The sequence below is a fragment of the Mustela nigripes genome, chromosome 1, assembly GCF_022355385.1.
Source record: "Mustela nigripes isolate SB6536 chromosome 1, MUSNIG.SB6536, whole genome shotgun sequence".
In the NCBI taxonomy this organism is placed as follows: domain Eukaryota; kingdom Metazoa; phylum Chordata; class Mammalia; order Carnivora; family Mustelidae; genus Mustela; species Mustela nigripes.
Window position 1 is genome coordinate 153,206,533 of NC_081557.1, and position 18,206 is coordinate 153,224,738.

Consider the following 18,206-nt stretch of genomic DNA (forward strand, 5'->3'; position numbering starts at 1 on the left):
CATCACTTTCAGCCTATTGAGCTTATAAAATTTTTCATGTACACCAAGACTGAGTCCTTATCTATTAAATGCAATAAGAACACCTACTTTAAAGTGTTAGAAAGTTTAATAAGATGATGCATGTCTAAGTACCTATCGCACAACTAGAAGAGAGTCAATCATAAAAAATGTTAAGAATTTCTTTAGGGGTAACCAATTCTTTGAAAAGACACTGTAGCACAGTTTGTAATAGGTTACTAATGGGTCCTTTTTTTTTTTGTTCTTCCCCATTAACAGAACTCTGATTTTGCTTGATAGGATGAGGAACAAAGTACCCAGTTAAAATATACCATCTTCCTTACAGCATTATATCCTTATAGATATGGATGGCCATATACCTAGGTTTGCCCAATGAGATACAAATGGAAATTTCTAGGACCACCAGAAAAAAAATCCTTTTATTAAATAGGAGGACAGCCTTCTGATACCCATATCCCTGTTCCCTGCTGAGATCACAGATATAAGGCCTGGTAGCCATCTTGTGACTATGTAGCAACCCAGAAACTAGAAGCTAAGCTCTAGGACAGTAAAATAGAAAAACAAAAGGGACTTGTACCCTGAGGAGATCATAGAGTTCACTCAGAATACTTATCTTTATACTTTTTTTTTAAACTTAAGGGGGAAAATCCAGTTACAAATAACATTGTCAGAATTTCAACATTTATTGAAGATTTGTTGTTAAGGAAATAAAGAGCATTCTATAAAACAGTTTTTTCGAAATCTAGCTTGTTAATTCTAAAAATCAAAGCAGTTGAGGGGTATCTTATTAGTTATCCTTAGACAATCTATCGATATCTACATGGTTTGTAAGACTAAACAATAGTTCTTGAGCTAGAATCCATGGCTAATGAATCCAACAAAATACATGAAACATTCTACTTTTAGAAAGCATAAAGTTGACACAAATGAATGAAAAAATAACCCATGCTCAGGTATCACGAGAATATTGTTAAAGTGTCTATACTACCCAAAAGCAATCTACAGATTCAATGCAAATCCTATCAAAATTCCAATAGCATTTTTCGTGGAATTAGAACAAATAATTCTAAAACTTGTATGCAGCTACAAAAGTCCCAAATAGCCAAAGCAATCTTGAGGAAGAACAAAGCTGGAGGCAGCATGCTCCCTAATTTCAAACTATATTACAAAGCTATAGTAATGAAAATAGTGTGGTATTGACACTATTAAAAACACATAGATCAATCTAACAGAATAGAGAGCCAGAAATAAATCCACACATATTTGATGAATTAATTTACAACACAGGAGCCAAGAATATACAATGGGAAAGGACAGTTTCTTCAATAAGTGATGTTGGAAAAACTAGACAGCCACATACTAAAGAATGAAACTGGACCACTATATTATACAATGCACAAAAATTAATTCAAAATGGATTAAAAGCTTGAACATAAGACCAGAAACCGTAAAACTCCTAGAAGGAAACATAGGCAGTAAGCCCCTTGACATCACTCTTAGCAATAATTTCTTTGGATTTGATACCAAAAGCAAAGCCAACAAAAGCAAAAGTAAGTAAGTGGGACTGCACCAAACTAAAAAGCTTCTGCACGGCAAAGGAAACCATTAACAAAATAAAAAGGCAACCTAATTAATGAGAGAAAATATTTGCAAATTGTATCTGAAAAGAGGTTAATATCCAAAATGTATGAAGAGTTCATACATCTTACTAGCAAAAACAACAACAAAAAAATCTCACTAAAAAATGGGCAGAAGATCTGAATAAACATTCTTCCAAAGAAAAACCAATAGCCAGCAGTTTTTTGGAAAGATGCTCAATATCACCAATCAGAGAAATGAAAATCAAACCACAACAAGCTGTCACCTCACAGCTGTTAGAGTGGATATTATAAAATAGAGCTAAGTGCTGGCAAAAATGTGAGAAGGTAAGCCTTGTTCTCTTTTGGGGGGATTTTAAATTGGTGCAGCTACTATGGAAAAGAGTTCCTCAAACTCTTTTTGAGGAAAAGGTTCCTCAAAACTAAAAATAGAACTACTGCATGATCCAGCAATTCTACTTCTGGATATTTATCCAAAGAAGACAAAAACACTAATTCAAAAAAGATATGTGCACCCCGTGTTCACTGGAACATTATATGCAGTAGCCAAGACATGGAAACAATCTAATGTCCATCAAAGAATGAATGGATAAAAGAAAGCATTATTTGTACTTATATGTATATCTACATAAATATAGATATACACATATATACACATATGTTTACACACACACACACACACACAGTGGAATATTTAGCCCTAAGACTGAATAAAACCTTTCCATCTTTGATAATATGGACGGACCCTAAGGGCATTATGGTAAATAAGTCAGAAGGAAAAAGACAAACACCCTGTGAATCCAAACAAACTTTTACAGTGGAATCTAAACAAACAAGCAACCAAGTCCATAGATACAGAGAACAGACTGGTGGCTGCTAGAGAAGGCATGGAGAGGTGAGCCAAATGGGTGAAGGGAGACCAAACAGTACAAATCCAGCTATTAAATAATTAGGTCAGAGGGATGTGAAGTACTGCATGGTGGCTACAATTAATAATACTGCATCTTTGGAAGTTGCTAAAAGACTATATCTCAATCACAAAATTTTTTTTGTGATGAGAATTTCTAAGTATGGTGACAGACTAGACTTACTACAGCAATCATGCTGCAAAGTATGAAAATACTGAATCATTCCATTGTATACTTGAAACTAACATAATGTCCTACATATCAATCATACCTCAATTTAAAACATCATAATCTCCAAGGAGGTCTATGATGGAAAAAAATTAAGATTTAAGAATCTTTATACATTTATAGAAAAGTTAGGTTTAATCAAGAGAAATGTTTTTAAAAACCTGATTTCTCTACGCAAATAAACTGTACTTAAAAATATCTTAGATCATCTTGTATCTCACAAGGAAATTCAACTAATGTCTACAATTCAGGCTAAAAAGATTAAAAAGATAAGTCCATATGTTATCTCATATTTTTGAAATGTTCAAGAAACCAGTAAAAACAAACCCAGTAAAAATCTTGCAAATTCTATCACTTCTGAAACCACACGGATTAAGAAGAGGATGAAGAAAAGTAACATGAGAGAAAAACTGTAAACTCCAATTTGTATGTAAGTGATGCTAAAGGTGAAGATGGGGCAGGAAGCATACAGTAGATATCCTAACAGCACTATGAGGTGTTTAGAGAGAGCCAGTAGGAACACAGCACTGAAAGGTCTTTAAACTCTCCTACGATTTTTCTTTAAAGACAGAATATACTTTGAGAGGGAGCTGAATATACTTTGAGGGGGCTTAACTGCTTAAACGAAGAGGACAAAGAAGATGCAGAAAGTAGGGACAAGGGGCAGATATCAGGAAGCACTAGAAAAATACACCACTTACATCACCATAGGTTTAATTCCCTTGGAGAGCAAGTTTATGGAGAAAAGACAATAGAGCCCTCCTGACTCAGGATCACTTACGAGAGGCAAAACAGAGATGGGCAAACAAGGGCCATGCTTAAGAAAATAGTCCTTTTGGTAACAACAGAGGGAGTGCCAGGGCTGTGTAACTTGAAAAGCTGTATTGGCCCCCCATCAATACACTGCACAGGAACCTCTTGCTACTGATATCACAAAAATCCATCTCACTGAAATATGAATAAGAAAAAAGTAACATTACCAATAACTATATGGAGATAGTTCTTTAAAAAAGTATTAAAAAGCATCATGACTTTCCTGAAATAGCTCATCACAAAACCCTTACCAAGAAGCAGATGGAAACTGTAATCTAACAAACAGAACTAACAAAATGAATAAAGAAATGATACCAAAAGACAGGCAGTAACAAGATAATGCCTACCACTCAAAAACGAAAAAACCAAACAACCCACTTTAAAAATGGGCAAAGAAGCTGAATAGATATTTCTTTAAAGACAATATAAAAATGCTCAATAAGGAAATATCAATCAAAACCACAGTGATCACAAGCAGTAACCACTTTAACATCAGCCATACCAACTTCTTTCTAGATGTCTCCTGAAGCAAGGGAAACAAAAGCAGAAGTAAACTATTGGGATTGCATCAAAATAAAAAGCTTCTGCACAATGAAGGAAATGATCAACAAAATTTAAAGGCAACCTACAGAATGGGAGAAGATATTTCCAAATGACATATCTGATAAAGAATTAGTATTGAAGTCTATAGAGATCTTATCAAACTCAACACCCTCCAAAAATGAACAATCCAATTAAAAATGGGCAGAAGTCATGAATAGACATTTTTCCAAAGAAAATATACGACAGCCAAGAGACACATGAAAAGATGCTCAACATCATCATGGAACTACAAATCAAAACTACAATGAGATATCACCTCACTCATGTCAGAATGGCTAAAATGAACACAAGAAACAACAGATTTTGATGAGGATGTGGACAAAAGAGAACCCTCTTTATACTGTTGGTAGAAAACACTCTGGAAAACAATATGGAGGTTCCTCAAAAAGTTAAAAATAGATTTATCCTAAAATCCAGTAATTGCACTCTAGATATTTACTCAAAGAATACAAAAATACTAATTCAAAGGTATACATGTACTCCAATTTTTATAGCAGCATTTTCTACAGTAGCTAAATTATGGAAACACTCCAAGTGTCCATTGACTAATGAATGAATAAAGAATGGTATACATACACAATGTGGTATTACTCAACCACAGAAAAGAATGAAATCTTGCCATTTGCAATAACATGGATGGAAGTAGAGTGTATTATCCTAAGTGAAATAAGTCAATCAGGGAATCAGGGAAAGAGAAATATCATATGATTTCACTCATGTGTGGCATTTAGAAAACAAAAGAGTAAGAGAAAAAATGAGAGAGGCAAACCAAAAAACAAATTCTTAACTATAGAAAACAAACTGATGGTTACTGGAGAGGAGGTGTTTGGGGGTGGGGGTTAAATAGGTGATGGGGATTAAGGAGGGCACTTGTGAGGAGTACAGGATATTATATGGAAGTGACGAATCATTACATTGTACACCTGAAGGTAGTATAACACTGTGTCAACTGGAATTTAAATGAAAACTTTTTAAAAAGATGTGACATTAAAAAAAAAGACAAAACCACATCAGAATCATTCTTCAGTTTAATGAAAACTAAACAAAAACCATAGTGAGATACTGCTTTACATCCACTAAGATGGTTATTAAAAAACAAAAATGAAAACAAATAACAACAACAACAAAAACCCAGAAAACTAGTCCTGACTAGGATGTGAAAAACCTGGAGCCTTCATACGTCACTGGTGGCAATAACAATTGTACTCTAAGGAAAACTGGTGGTTCCTCACAAAGTTAAATATAAAACTTCCCATGTGATCCAGCAATTTCACTTCTGGATATATTCCTGAAAGCCAAGGACTCAAGATACTTATAAACCTATGTTCACAGCAGCATTATCCCTAATGACAAAAAAAGTAAACACTGTCCAAATGTCCATCAACAGACGAATAAAATGCAGTATGTGTATACACAGTGGAATATTATTCAGTTTTATAAAGGAATGAAATTCTGACACATGCTATAACATCGATGAAGTTTGAAAACAGTATCAGAGTGAAATAAACCAAATAAACAAACAAAACCAAACAAAAATTCCATGTTTCTACTTATGAGATATCTAGGAGAGGCAGATTCATAGAGACTGGAAATAGAAGAGCAGTTACTAGGGGCCAGGGGGCAAAGAAGGGAATGGGCAGATATTTAAGGGGTACAAAGTTTAGGATGAAAATGATGCAAAGTTCTGGAAATGGATAATCATAACCGTTACACAACTTCGTGAATGTTCTAATGCCACAGAACTGTATTTCAAAAAATGGTTAAAATGCTAAGTTTAATGAGTTTTATGTTATGCATATTTTGCCATAATCAAAATAAAACTAAATGAATTGATTACAAATTGAATTGATTACAAAGATGAAATGTAAAAATTTAGGGAAGAGATAATCAGTCCATAGGAGAATGTGAAATGGAAACTGGCAGAACCATGAAGGGAAGAAAAGGAAAAGACAAGAAAAAAAAAATTTCAGAAATGAAGACTAAATTATCAAGAACACAAAGGAGAGTATCTGTTAACAGCATAGTAAGGGAAAGAGAGGACACAAATGAGAAAAGTAGACATAATGAAACATTAAAAAAAGAATGACAGGGGTTTTTTTAATTTAAATATTTTTTTAAATTTTTTATTTTATTTTTTTTATAAACATATATTTTTATCCCCAGGGGTACAGGTCTGTGAATCGCCAGGTTTACACAGTTCACAGCACTCACCATAGCACATACCCTCCCCAATGTCCATAATCCCACCCTCCTTCTCCCAATCCCCCTCCCCCCAGCAACCCTCAGTTTGTTTTGTGAGATTCAGAGTCACTTATGGTTTGTCTCCCTCCCAATCCCATCTTGTTTCATTTATTCTTCTCCTACTCCCTTAACTCCCCATGTTGCATCTCCACTTCCTCATATCAGGGAGATCATATGATAGTTGTCTTTCTCTGATTGACTTATTTCGCTAAGCATGATACCCTCTAGTTCCATCCACCTCGTCGCAAATGGCAAGATTTCATTTCTTTGGATGGCTGCATAGTATTCCATTGCGTATATATACCACATCTTCTTTATCCTTCATCTGTTGATGGACATCTAGGTTCTTTCCATAGTTTCGCTATTGTAGACATTGCTGCTATAAACATTCGGGTGCACGTGCCCCTTCGGATTGTGTTTGTATCTTTAGGGTAAATACCCAGTAGTGCTATTGCTGGATCATAGGGTAGTTCTATTTTCAACATTTTGAGGAACCTCCATGTTGTTTTCCAGAGTGGTTGCACCAGCTTGCATTCCCACCAACAGTGTAGGAGGGTTCCCCTTTCTCCGCATCCGCGCCAGCATCTGTCATTTCCTGACTTGTTAATTTTAGCCAAGAATGACAGGGTTTTAAGAGATAATTAAAGTATCAGTTTTAATGAGTCCCAATATAGGGTTATTGGAGTCTCCAAAGAAAAAAAACAAATAATGGAGTAGAATACCTAAAGATGTAATTCACAAAAACTATGTTTCAGCAGAAGCCCCAAATCTACAAACTGAAAAGACACACCTTAGACTCAGAACAGTTCACATGAAGATCTATTCTAGGGAAATTACTAGACTAACAATAACAAAGAGTCCCTTGGGCAGCCAGGGAAAATATCATATCATAATAAGGAAAAAATAAAACGAATAGCCTCAAACTTAGAGATTGCAGTATTTAATGTCAGAAGACAACAGAACAAGACTTAAAAATATTTAAGGAAAGGGGCGCCTGGGTGGCTCAGTGGGTTAAGCCTCTGCCTTCAGCTAGGGTTGTGACCCCAGGTCCTGGGATCAAGCCCCACTTCGGGCTCTCTGCTCAGCAGGGAGCCTGCATCCCCCCCCCTCTCTCTGCCTCCTGCTCTGCCTACTTGTGATCTCTGTCAAATAAATAAAGAAAATCTTAAAAAAATATATTTAAGAAAAGACTGCAGGAGCCAAGTTCAATAACCAGGCAAGCTGTCCTTTATCTAAAACGCTATAGTTTGAATTTACAAAAGCTAAGAATACTTGAACCTTCCCTGAGAAAACCACCAGAGAACAAACTTTAACCAATTAATAAATGGCTGGGGGGCTTTGATGAAGTGACAAATGAAGAAATTTTTAAAATTTAAAAAATTTTTAAAGGCACGCATGGAACATAAAAAATGAATTTTGGAATACTGAAATAAAATAAAATAAAATAAAATGAAAAAAGGTAAAACAATTTAAAAGTTCATAATTTTAAAAAAATGAACCATGTTATATGAGGAAGGAATGAAAAACCTTCTATGATTATACTCAAACAGGAAGATTTGGGGTTGAAATACTTTCGAATTTTGAAAGAGCAGTCATGTGGTGCAGAGGACAAAACCAGAGAGTGAATGGTAGCTATCTGGAAACAGATTTTTCAGACATACAAAGAAGAAATAATAATCACTTCTAAAGACAGAATAGATATTCTCAGGAGGTGGTGACGATCATAGTAATCAAAGGTAGGCAAAAACAATGTAATGCTATTTACCATCCTTTCTATTCATGGAAATTTTTTTGAAAAGAGAAAAAATTGGTAAGAAGTAGTGGATGTAAACTGATTAAAATTTCTGGAGGCCAATTTGGCAATGCCTAAGAAAAACTGGGGCTTCTTCCCAGGCTGTCCTCTTTTAGTCTAGACTCCCAAAGACAGGGGAGGGGCAAGTAATGGTGAGCAAGACTTCTGTCTTATACAAAGCAGACCTCTATATATTCACAATATACTGTTATTTGAGGGAGGTAGTATAGACTACTATAAACTAATATCAAGTCTAATCTGTTTTTAAAAGTTTTTATAAACTCATAGAAAAACTATAGGATGTAAGCAAACATGGTACGTATTACTGTTATGGAATCTTATTTTCTCCTTGTTACTTATTTCTTAAAATTTATACCCTAGACATATATCACTATTATAGCAAGAAAAATGAAAGGTAATTATAAAAAGTTAAATTTTCTACATAAAATGAGGTCAAGACCTACTGCTAACTTCCAGTGATAGACACACTTCCAACACAAATACAAAGCTGGACAAAATGGTTAAAAACCATCATTTCAGGGATCTAGAAACTAACCAAAGGCCAAAAAAACAAAAACAAAAACAAAAAAACAACAAAAAAAAAAACCGGGAGACACTTATTTGTGAAAAAATGATTAAGTTTAGTGAAGAATAATGGGAGCTTGTGGCACGCTTGCCTGGGCCTACTCCAAACCCTTCCTACACCCCTGGTGGGATTGGCACAACAGTAATGAAACCAGCAGTTTTGGTTCTGGCTGAATTAATCTGAAAGACAAAACAAAACCTCTACTCCTCGTGGGTCATGTATCTGAGAAAGGACTTGTATCATAATATACAAAAAGAATTCTTAAAATGCAGTAAGAACCAACAACCCAGTATTTTAAAAAAAGGACATAAGATATGGACAGATATTTAACCAAAAAAGATATATGAACAGGAAAAAATTTTTATGAAAAACGTCCCTCATTATTAGTCATTAAATAACACTACAAATTCACTAGAATTGCTATAATAATAGAAGAGTAACAATATCTTATGCTGACAAGTGTGTGTAGAAACTGGGATTCTCATACTGATGACCAGCATGTAAAATGGTGCAGTCATTTTGGAAAATATTTGGCATTTTCTTAAAGTATTAAACATAGAGACGCCTGGGTGGCCCAGTCATTAAGTGGCTGCCTTCGGCTCAGGTCATGATCCCAGCATCCTGGGATCGAGCCCCACATTTGGCTCCCTGCTCAGCAGGAAGCCTGCTTCTTCCTCTGCCCTCCCCCTGCTTGCATTCCCTCTTTTGTTGTCTCTCTCTCTCTGTCAAATAAATAAATTAAAACCTTTTAAAAAAACATTAAACATAAATTTAGTATATCATCCAGCAATTTCACTCATGGGTACTATCCTAACACAGCATTATTCATAACAGTAGGAAATAGCCCAAATGTGACATATCAGATAAAGGGCTAGTATCTAAGATCTATAAAGAACTTATCAAGCTCAATACACCCAAAACAAATAATCCCATCAAGAAATGGACAGAAGACATAAACAAACATTTCTCCAAAGAGGACATGCAAATCGCCAACAGACACATAAAAAAATGTTCCATTGACATCAGGGAAATACAAATCAAAACCATAATGAGATACCAACTCACACCAGTCAGAATGGTTAAAATTAACAAGAGAGGGAACAACAAATGTTGATGAGGATATGGAGAAAGGGGAACCCACTTACACTATTGGTGGGAATGCAAGCTGGTACAGCCACTCTAGAAAACAGCATGGCGTTTCCTCAAGAAGTTAAAAATTAAGCTACCTCTGACCCAGCAATTGCACTACTAGGTATTTAGCCCAAAGATACAAATGTAGTGATCCAAAGAGGTACCTGCACCCCAATGTTTATAGCAGCAATGTCCACAATAGCCAAACTATGGAAAGAGCCCAGCTGTCCATCGACAGATGAATGGATAAAGAAGATGTGGTATAGATACAATGGGATATTACTCAGCCATCAGAAAGGATGAATACTTACCATTTACATCAATGTGGATGGAACTGGAGAGTATTATGCTGAGCAAAATAAGTCAATCAACAATTATCATATGGTTTCACTCCTATGTGGAATATGAGAAACGGTGCAGAGGATCATAGGGAAAGGGAGGAAAAACTGAATGGGAAGTCATTAGAGAGGGAGAAAAACCATGAGAGACTTGTAAGTGTAGGAAACAAACTGAGGGTTGCTGGAGGAGAGGTGGGGGGGGATGGGGTAACTGTGTGATGGGCATTAAGGGTGGCTCAGTTGTTAAGTGTCTGCCTTTGGTTCAGGTCATTATCCCAGGGTCCTGGGATCGAGCCCTACATTGGGCTCCCTGCTCAGGAGGAAGCCTGCTTTCCCTCTCCCACTCCCCCTGCTTGTGTTCCTGCTCTACCTGTCAAATAAATCAAATCTTTAAAAAAAAAAAAAAGGCAACTGTAACTATATTATTGTGTATTCATGCACCCTCTTTTTGCTACTTGATCAATTTTGGAGGTCCTTCCATATTGGCAGATACAGCTGTTTAGTATTACATTATCTAGAGATACTGTAATTGATTTAACTGATCTGATTTACTAATATTTACTAATTTATAGTTCTTGCTATTACAAGATTTTAGCAAGGAACATTCTTTTTTTTTTTTTAAGATTTTATTTATTTATTTGACAGATAGAGGTCACAAGTAGGCAGAGAGGCAGGCAGAGAGAGAAGGGGAAGCAGGCTCCCCGCTGAGCAGAGAGCCTGATGCAGGGCTCGATCCCAGGACCCTGGGATCATGACCCGAGCCAAAGGTAGAGGCTTTAACCCACTGAGCCACTCATGTGCCCTAGCAAGGAACATTCTTGCAAGCATTTTTACATAATTGTACAATCACCTGTAAGATAAATTGCTAGAGATGAGATTGCTAGATCAACAGGTATACAAAGTATACATTTTGACACATACTGCCACATTGCCCTACAAAGATGCTCCACTGGTTTACAGCTTGATCAAAAGCATGTAAGATTCTTCTGACATCCCTGAATAATATAAACACTTTAAAGTTTGCTCATATTTAACTATGAATGAGACTGAACAATTTTCTTATGTCTATTAGTACTTGTATTATTTGTGAACCTCCTACTCATAAGCTTTGGTTCATTTCCTAATGACTTGTTTTCTTTTTCTTACTGATTTGTACAAATTTTTCTATATTAAAAAGACTAATTTTTGTAATCATGTATGTTGTAAATATCTTTACTAGGTTTCTTTTGGAATTGTGTTTATGCAATTTGGGATTGTGCAGACATTTTAGTTATCTGTCAGAAAAATTCACCAGTCTTTTTCATTAGGGTTTCTCATTTGGTTCTCCTTTACAAAGACATTCCTTGATCCCAAATTATTGTTTTATGGTTTCACTTTGGTATTTATATTCTTATTCTGTTTGTAGTTTAAAGAGTAAAGAAGAAATCCAGCAATTACTTTTCTCTGAGTAGCCAGCCATTATTATTAAACGGTTTTAATTTCTGTTAATATCCAATATGGTAGACCCTCCAAACTTAACAGTCTTGAAGTAGCTGTTAATAATCTGAAGTTGTACAATCCTTTCCCATAAACCAAGCATTGTGAATGATAAATCTTTTTAAAATCTCCAATCTACCTGCTAGTTACACAAACTCAAATATTTAGTTATAGAACTTAAATAAATTATGCTATTACTTGCATACCTCTTTATAAACCAGTGGAAATCCACGGTTACAGGTAAAAACTCAAGCTGGCTTTCTTACAGTTGCTAGTTCAGAAACTATTGCACACAGCTTCTTATCTTTAGAATTTCATTTGCCCAAATCCGATTTAAGATTTTAGATAAAAATTAATGTAATTTATTATCTTAGCAAGTCTCCTTTGCCCAATTACCCCATTCTTTCACTATGTTTATATGCTACTTCATGCTCCTCTGCATTATTCACCACTGTCACGGAAGCTTCCATATAATCTTCTGTAGATGGACATTAAACCAATACACACAACCAACTGTGCTTCAAAGAACCTGACCCCGAAATAAGCAACCTAAAAACTTCCGGAATTTACTGATACTCAGACACTAAACTTGACTCTGATTTTGTTTGATTTTTGAATTCTGTATGGCAGAGATGAAAATACTTCCTGCAATACAATTCAGATTTGCATAGGAAAATTTACATGCCTTTATTTGCTTGCTGGTAATCTTGTCATCCTATAATACCTCATTGATTTATTGTAGAAAAAAAGCAAAACTAAAAGTTTAATCCTGTTTAAAATTTGGTCTAAATTCAATAATATCAACAGTCCCTTCAGACCACAGAATTCTTTTTATTGTGAAGAAGTAAAATCCACCCATAATGACAGTAGTACAGAAACCACCTTAAGATAATAAAATAGGCTGCCACATAATAAAGATAATGTTCTTATGAAGTTTTCAATGTATTTTTACAGTACAGTTTTATTTGATTCTCATAATAATCCAATTTAGGCTATTATCCTTCTTTAATAGGTAAGAAAAGAGAGAGGTTGAGGATCTTGCTCAGGGTCAAACAACCAGTAAGTGGCTGAGCCAAGATTCAAAGCCATGTGTCCTGCCTTCTAACCCTGCTTCATTCCAGTTCACGACAAGCTTCCTCAGACCATCGCACAGCGAGCCGTTACATGATGAAGTGTCTCAGTTAAGATGTTTTAACTGCAAGTAATTGAAATTCTAGTTCAAACTGGCTAAAATAATAAGGACATTTATTATGCCATTATACTAATACAAAGGAGTTCAGGGGAAGGAAAGATTCTGAGCTGGTAGATTCAGTGGCTCATGAATGTCAGCACTGTTCTGCCATTCACTGATGTATTAAGTTATCCTAAAGCTGCCTTCCCTCTTGATCCAAAGAGAAGATATTTGTCAGCAGCACCTGGGGTGTCTGATTTCTTGTTTATATTCAGTAGGGGAATTAGAGACTGATGGCTTTATCCCAGTCATGGAGCATACATTTCCCTCTGATTTAAGCAATTTAGGTTATGGGCCAGAGATAGTGCTTATAAATATTCCACGAGATATTTCTCTACATTTCCAAACCACCTTTGCTTAAACGGCCATATATGACTAGTTCAAATCAATGAACTTTGAGAAGAGAAACGAATCACTTCCAGGATGAGGCAGGTAAAAGCATGCATGCCTCCTCCATCTCCTTTCTTCCCTGATATAAACCAGGAGATACGTGGTCACATGCTGAAATAGCAATTGTTTCACAGAATGGAGGCAGCCTGGATACTGGAGTCACCGGACAAGCACAGAGTCTGTTAACCTGCATCAGATTTTGAGTAATCTACAAATTCATCTGTTTCCCTGAGCTACTGAGATATCTTTCAGGATTTTCCTGTTGGGTCACTCGGTGTTAATTACCCTGAATAAAGCAGATTACATGCAGGGAAGGCTATGCCCTGACCAGCCTACACATCATCTCAGATGGAATGATGTGCAGAGTTATACCTGCATTGACTGCATGCAGCTTGATAGTAAGAAAATTAATGTGCTGTTCAGTTGGGAGACTCAAAAGTACAAAATACTTATAATTATGTTGCTCATTCGCATAAATGGAAAACTGTGCTATTATCACAAAAGCACCATCAAAGACAGAATCCCTTTGCAGACATGCCTTTAGCTTTTAGAAGGTCTTCAAAAGATCCATTTAAAAATAAAATATGATAGGGGTGCCTGAGTGACTCCGTCGGTTAAGCAGTTGGCTCAGGTCATGATCCCAGGGTCATGAATCGAATGGGCATTGCGCTCCCTGCTCAGCGGGGAGCCTGCTTGTGCTCCCAAGCACGTGCTTTTTGTCTCGGTCAAATAAATAAAATCTTTTAAAAAAATAAAGTAAAATACATTTAAGTCATGCATTAGCACAGAAAAGAGAGGTGAAACTGCAAAACCTAACATTTATTTAACAACTACATCCTAGCCCTGAGCAATAGGTAAGAGATACAAGTAAGATATGACACCTTGTGTCCAAACTTTACTGTCTGCTAGTAAGACTAATTAATATAAGTCAAGGAAGATGAACAAAATGGTGAAAGCTCTTTAAAATAAACTATCAAGAAAGCATACTGCTTAGTAATGTTTAAGATCAGAGTAAAGTGATAACAGAACCAAGATTGAAGCTCAGGTCTGCCTAGCTCCAAAGCCCATATTCTTTCTAAAACTCTAAACAAACAAAACAAAGACAAGAAAACACAGGAGGTGGGGAAAAAAGTGAAGAAACTCATCGCGACATTTAAGAAACCTAAACGTAGTCTGTGTGGGATGAATTTGGAACCAAACGTCAAAGTAGAAACAACAAAGATTACTATGATGGGTTTGGAACTTGAACTTGAATAATACAACAAACAAATATTAGGTAAGAAAATTCAGTTTGGCTAAATAGAGAACAAAGAGAAACTATCAATGAGGAGAAGTCTAACTAAGTATTAACAATAAGTAAGGAGATAGCATGGTAGACAGTCAACATAGATAATTAAATAGAGAGAGAAGAACTAACTTAGGCATCTAACATTTATGAGACACCAAATATTCATGTCTTAAATCAGTTACCCATTGATTACACCCATGCCGGCCCCATGTACAGTCTGCCTGAGATATGCGATAAAAATCCATAGTTGTGGGGCAGCTGGGTGGCTCAGTGGGTTAAAGCCTCTGCCTTCAGCTCAGGTCATGATCTCAGGGTCCTGGGATTGAGCCCCGCGTCGGGCTCTCTGCTCAGTGAGGAGCATGCTTCCCTCCCTGTCTCTGCCTGCCTCTCTGCCTACTTGTGATCTCTCTCTCTGTGTGTCACATAAATAAATAAAATATATAAAAAAAAATCCATAGTTGTTCAGGAGTATATTAGCAAGTTACAGCTATAACTGGGCACACACTTGCCTCTGATGATAAAGCAAGCAAGTTCCCCATCTGCTGGGGACCTTGCTCCCATTCAGTACTGGTCTTTGTAAAATCTGTTGTGGTCAGGAAAGACTGATGTGGTAGAGAAGATGAAAGACAGGACAGATGAATATTATGTAACACAGGACGCAGAATATGCACCTTTCATCCCACTGAAACCCTTTCTACATAGGTAAGCCTAGCTGATCTTTCCCTCCCTGCTTTGTGCTGCAAAGTGACTCAATAAATCTGTGACCAGAATATCTTAATATGGTTTGTGAGCCTTTCTGTACCAAGACCATAGCTCCTGCCTGCATGATGGGATAGATGTAAGGTAGCTGAGGACACTGGGTGTTGAGGCTACAGGAGTGAAGGGGCTCAAGTTAGGGACAAAGGCTAAGGATACCCTTGGAATTATTCCCAGCACCAACAAAAGTTGGAGGTGTCAGGAGGAGTGGACTGCAGGGCCCTGATGATACCAACAGAACTTGTCCATCAATTCGCCAAAGGTCTGATACCTGAACTCACCACAGACAAAATATCCAGAGAGTAAGAATCAACAGGCATGTACTCTAGGCCCCTCTTTCTCCAGCCATTAGAATATGCCAGCTCCCACTCTCAACCCACCTGCCTCAAAACACGCAGAAGCCACGTTAGACAGAATAGCAGGAGGCGCAAGAGGTCTGGAAGACTCAAGACTTTCCTGAGATCTTGAATCATCTCACCTAAGTGACCTTTAAAACTAGAAGAGAGTAAGGCAATATTAACTGGCAGGCATCGTTTTCATTTCCCTGGATGTGGTTTATTGAAGAAAAAATAGATGTTAATAGTGAAGAAGGTACAACTTCTTCATAAATATGAATAGTAATACAAATAAAATTTTGAGCCCAGTGTGGTTTTACTAGCAGCACTAGTAATATGGAAGAGATAAAAGGAATGAGGAAGAAAAAGGTGGTTAGTCAAGGAACACAGAAATGGAATGTCTTTGAAATAAGTCTGCCCCATGTCAACATATAGATGCATGCGTGCACACACTACAAATATCTGACACTCTTTTTGTCTAAAGAACAACTATTTCTCATGGTGAACACACACACACTGGAATATTACTCAGATGTCAAAAAATTAAAGCTTGACCTTTGCAACAATGTGGACAGAGCTAGAGCATACTATACTAAATTAAATAAGTCAAGCAGAGAAAGACAAGTATAGTATTTCACTCATATGTGGAACATAAGAAATAGCACAGAGGATCATAGGGGCAGGGAGGGAAAAACAAGACAAAATCAGAGAGGGAGACAAACCATAAGAGACTCTTAACTCTAGGAAATAAATTGAGGGTTGCTGGAGGGAGGAGGGGTAGAGGATGAGGAAATTGGGTGATGGGCATTAAGGAGGGCACATGATGCAACGAGCACTGGGTGTTCTATGCAACTGATGAGTCACTGAACTCTACCCCTGAAACTGATAAGACACCATATGTTAATTAATTGAATTTAAATAAAATAAAATTCTTAAACAACAACAACAATAATTATCTTCAGTAGCAGGATACCTGAACAGTTGCTAACATAAATGTCTAGGTAAAGAAGTCCCAAACTAAAAACAAGTATACTAGCCCCTATGTTTTATTTGATTAATTCTCACTTTTCTGCCAGAAACATTAAAAATTTGTTCTCCAATAGCTGTGTTTTTCCAGAAACACTACACTAAATGAAAACAAACATTTGCTCCTAAGAACTGGGATAGAGCACAAAGCCTAACTAACCTAAAGTTTAAGAATGGGAAAGATCGAGAACTCCTCTCGGTCTAGTGCTCCTCTACTACAGTGAATAATCTTTTAAATTGTATGATTTTTGTATCCACCTTAATGAAATTTTGTGTATACTCTGGATTAAAATAAGGAAAAACATAGAGTTTCCTACATGGGTCTGCCTGCATTTCAGTCAAGGTAGAGATCAATGCATGCAGGCCAAGAAATAAGGATTCCTCGCAGGCAAGAAATAAGGATCTAATCAGAGATGACTGCAAATCTCCTAACAAATACGTCGCCCTGCTGCCTCACATGCCACACATTTCCAGTCCTGAAGTGTTTTATAAGACTGGGAAGATAACCACATAGAAACCTGGATGCTCCAAGCCTCAGGACTAAAAGGACCAGAGACACCCAGACAAGGACACAGGGTACCGAAAAGTTCCAGGCGCATAAGTGAGGGAGTTTTACCAAGAAAATTCAGTCTGTGGGACTGATATACAATCTGGTGATCATTTGGGGCATATGTGTAAAAAATTGCCCAGATATTTCTATATAAATATTAGGATGCCATCCAAAGCTACAATAAATTGCAGCCATTTCTGAAACTTAAAGGAGGGGGAGGGAAGAGGTCGAACCTAATGTAATGATACAAAAGTGAGTGGTTAAGTTGATAATAAAGAATAAGATACTTCTCACGTAGCTCATTTAGAGACAAATAACAATGCTCTCTTGGAATACAACACCAGCTTGAAATATAAGTATGCTAAATATACACACATTTTCTACACACTGAATAAAAATTTAAACCCCAGCATTCTGTGATATGTATGATTCACAATACCTGGCCACTTGCAAAAAGTTATATATAAGCAGCAACAGAACAGCTTTTGAAATCCATTAATTCAGCCTTAGAAGTATACACATTTTCCCCTGGATCTTACATGGGTGTTAGTTACTGATGCTTCTACATTGTAACGACCAGAAATTTTTACAGTCAGTTAAGGATTCACAAACGGGTACCAAACAAGCTCTTTCCCGGTCCCTTTCAGCAACCATGCTGAAACAGAAACTCTAGCATTACTAACTGAAAACAAAAATGTGACTAGAAAAAGGTCATACACAAACTCAGAAGGCACAAATTAATGGTTCGTTTAATTCATTCTCCGGCTAGCCTCTAGATTTTTCCAGTAACTGCCATTAAACATTCCTGTTTTACACATTCCGAACAACAAAGTCTGAAATGCTGGAGAGTGCTCGACTTTTAAATCAGGCTGACTGAGCTGAGGAAACTCCCGCAGGC

At 36.6% G+C, this 18,206-nt stretch overlaps 1 protein-coding gene across 10 annotated transcripts in view; it reads right to left on the reverse strand.

Annotated features, from left to right (window-relative positions):
* FAM13A (family with sequence similarity 13 member A) overlaps nucleotides 1-18,206 on the reverse strand; it is a 362,150-nt gene that overhangs the window by 316,066 nt on the left and 27,878 nt on the right. The window lies entirely within an intron of this gene.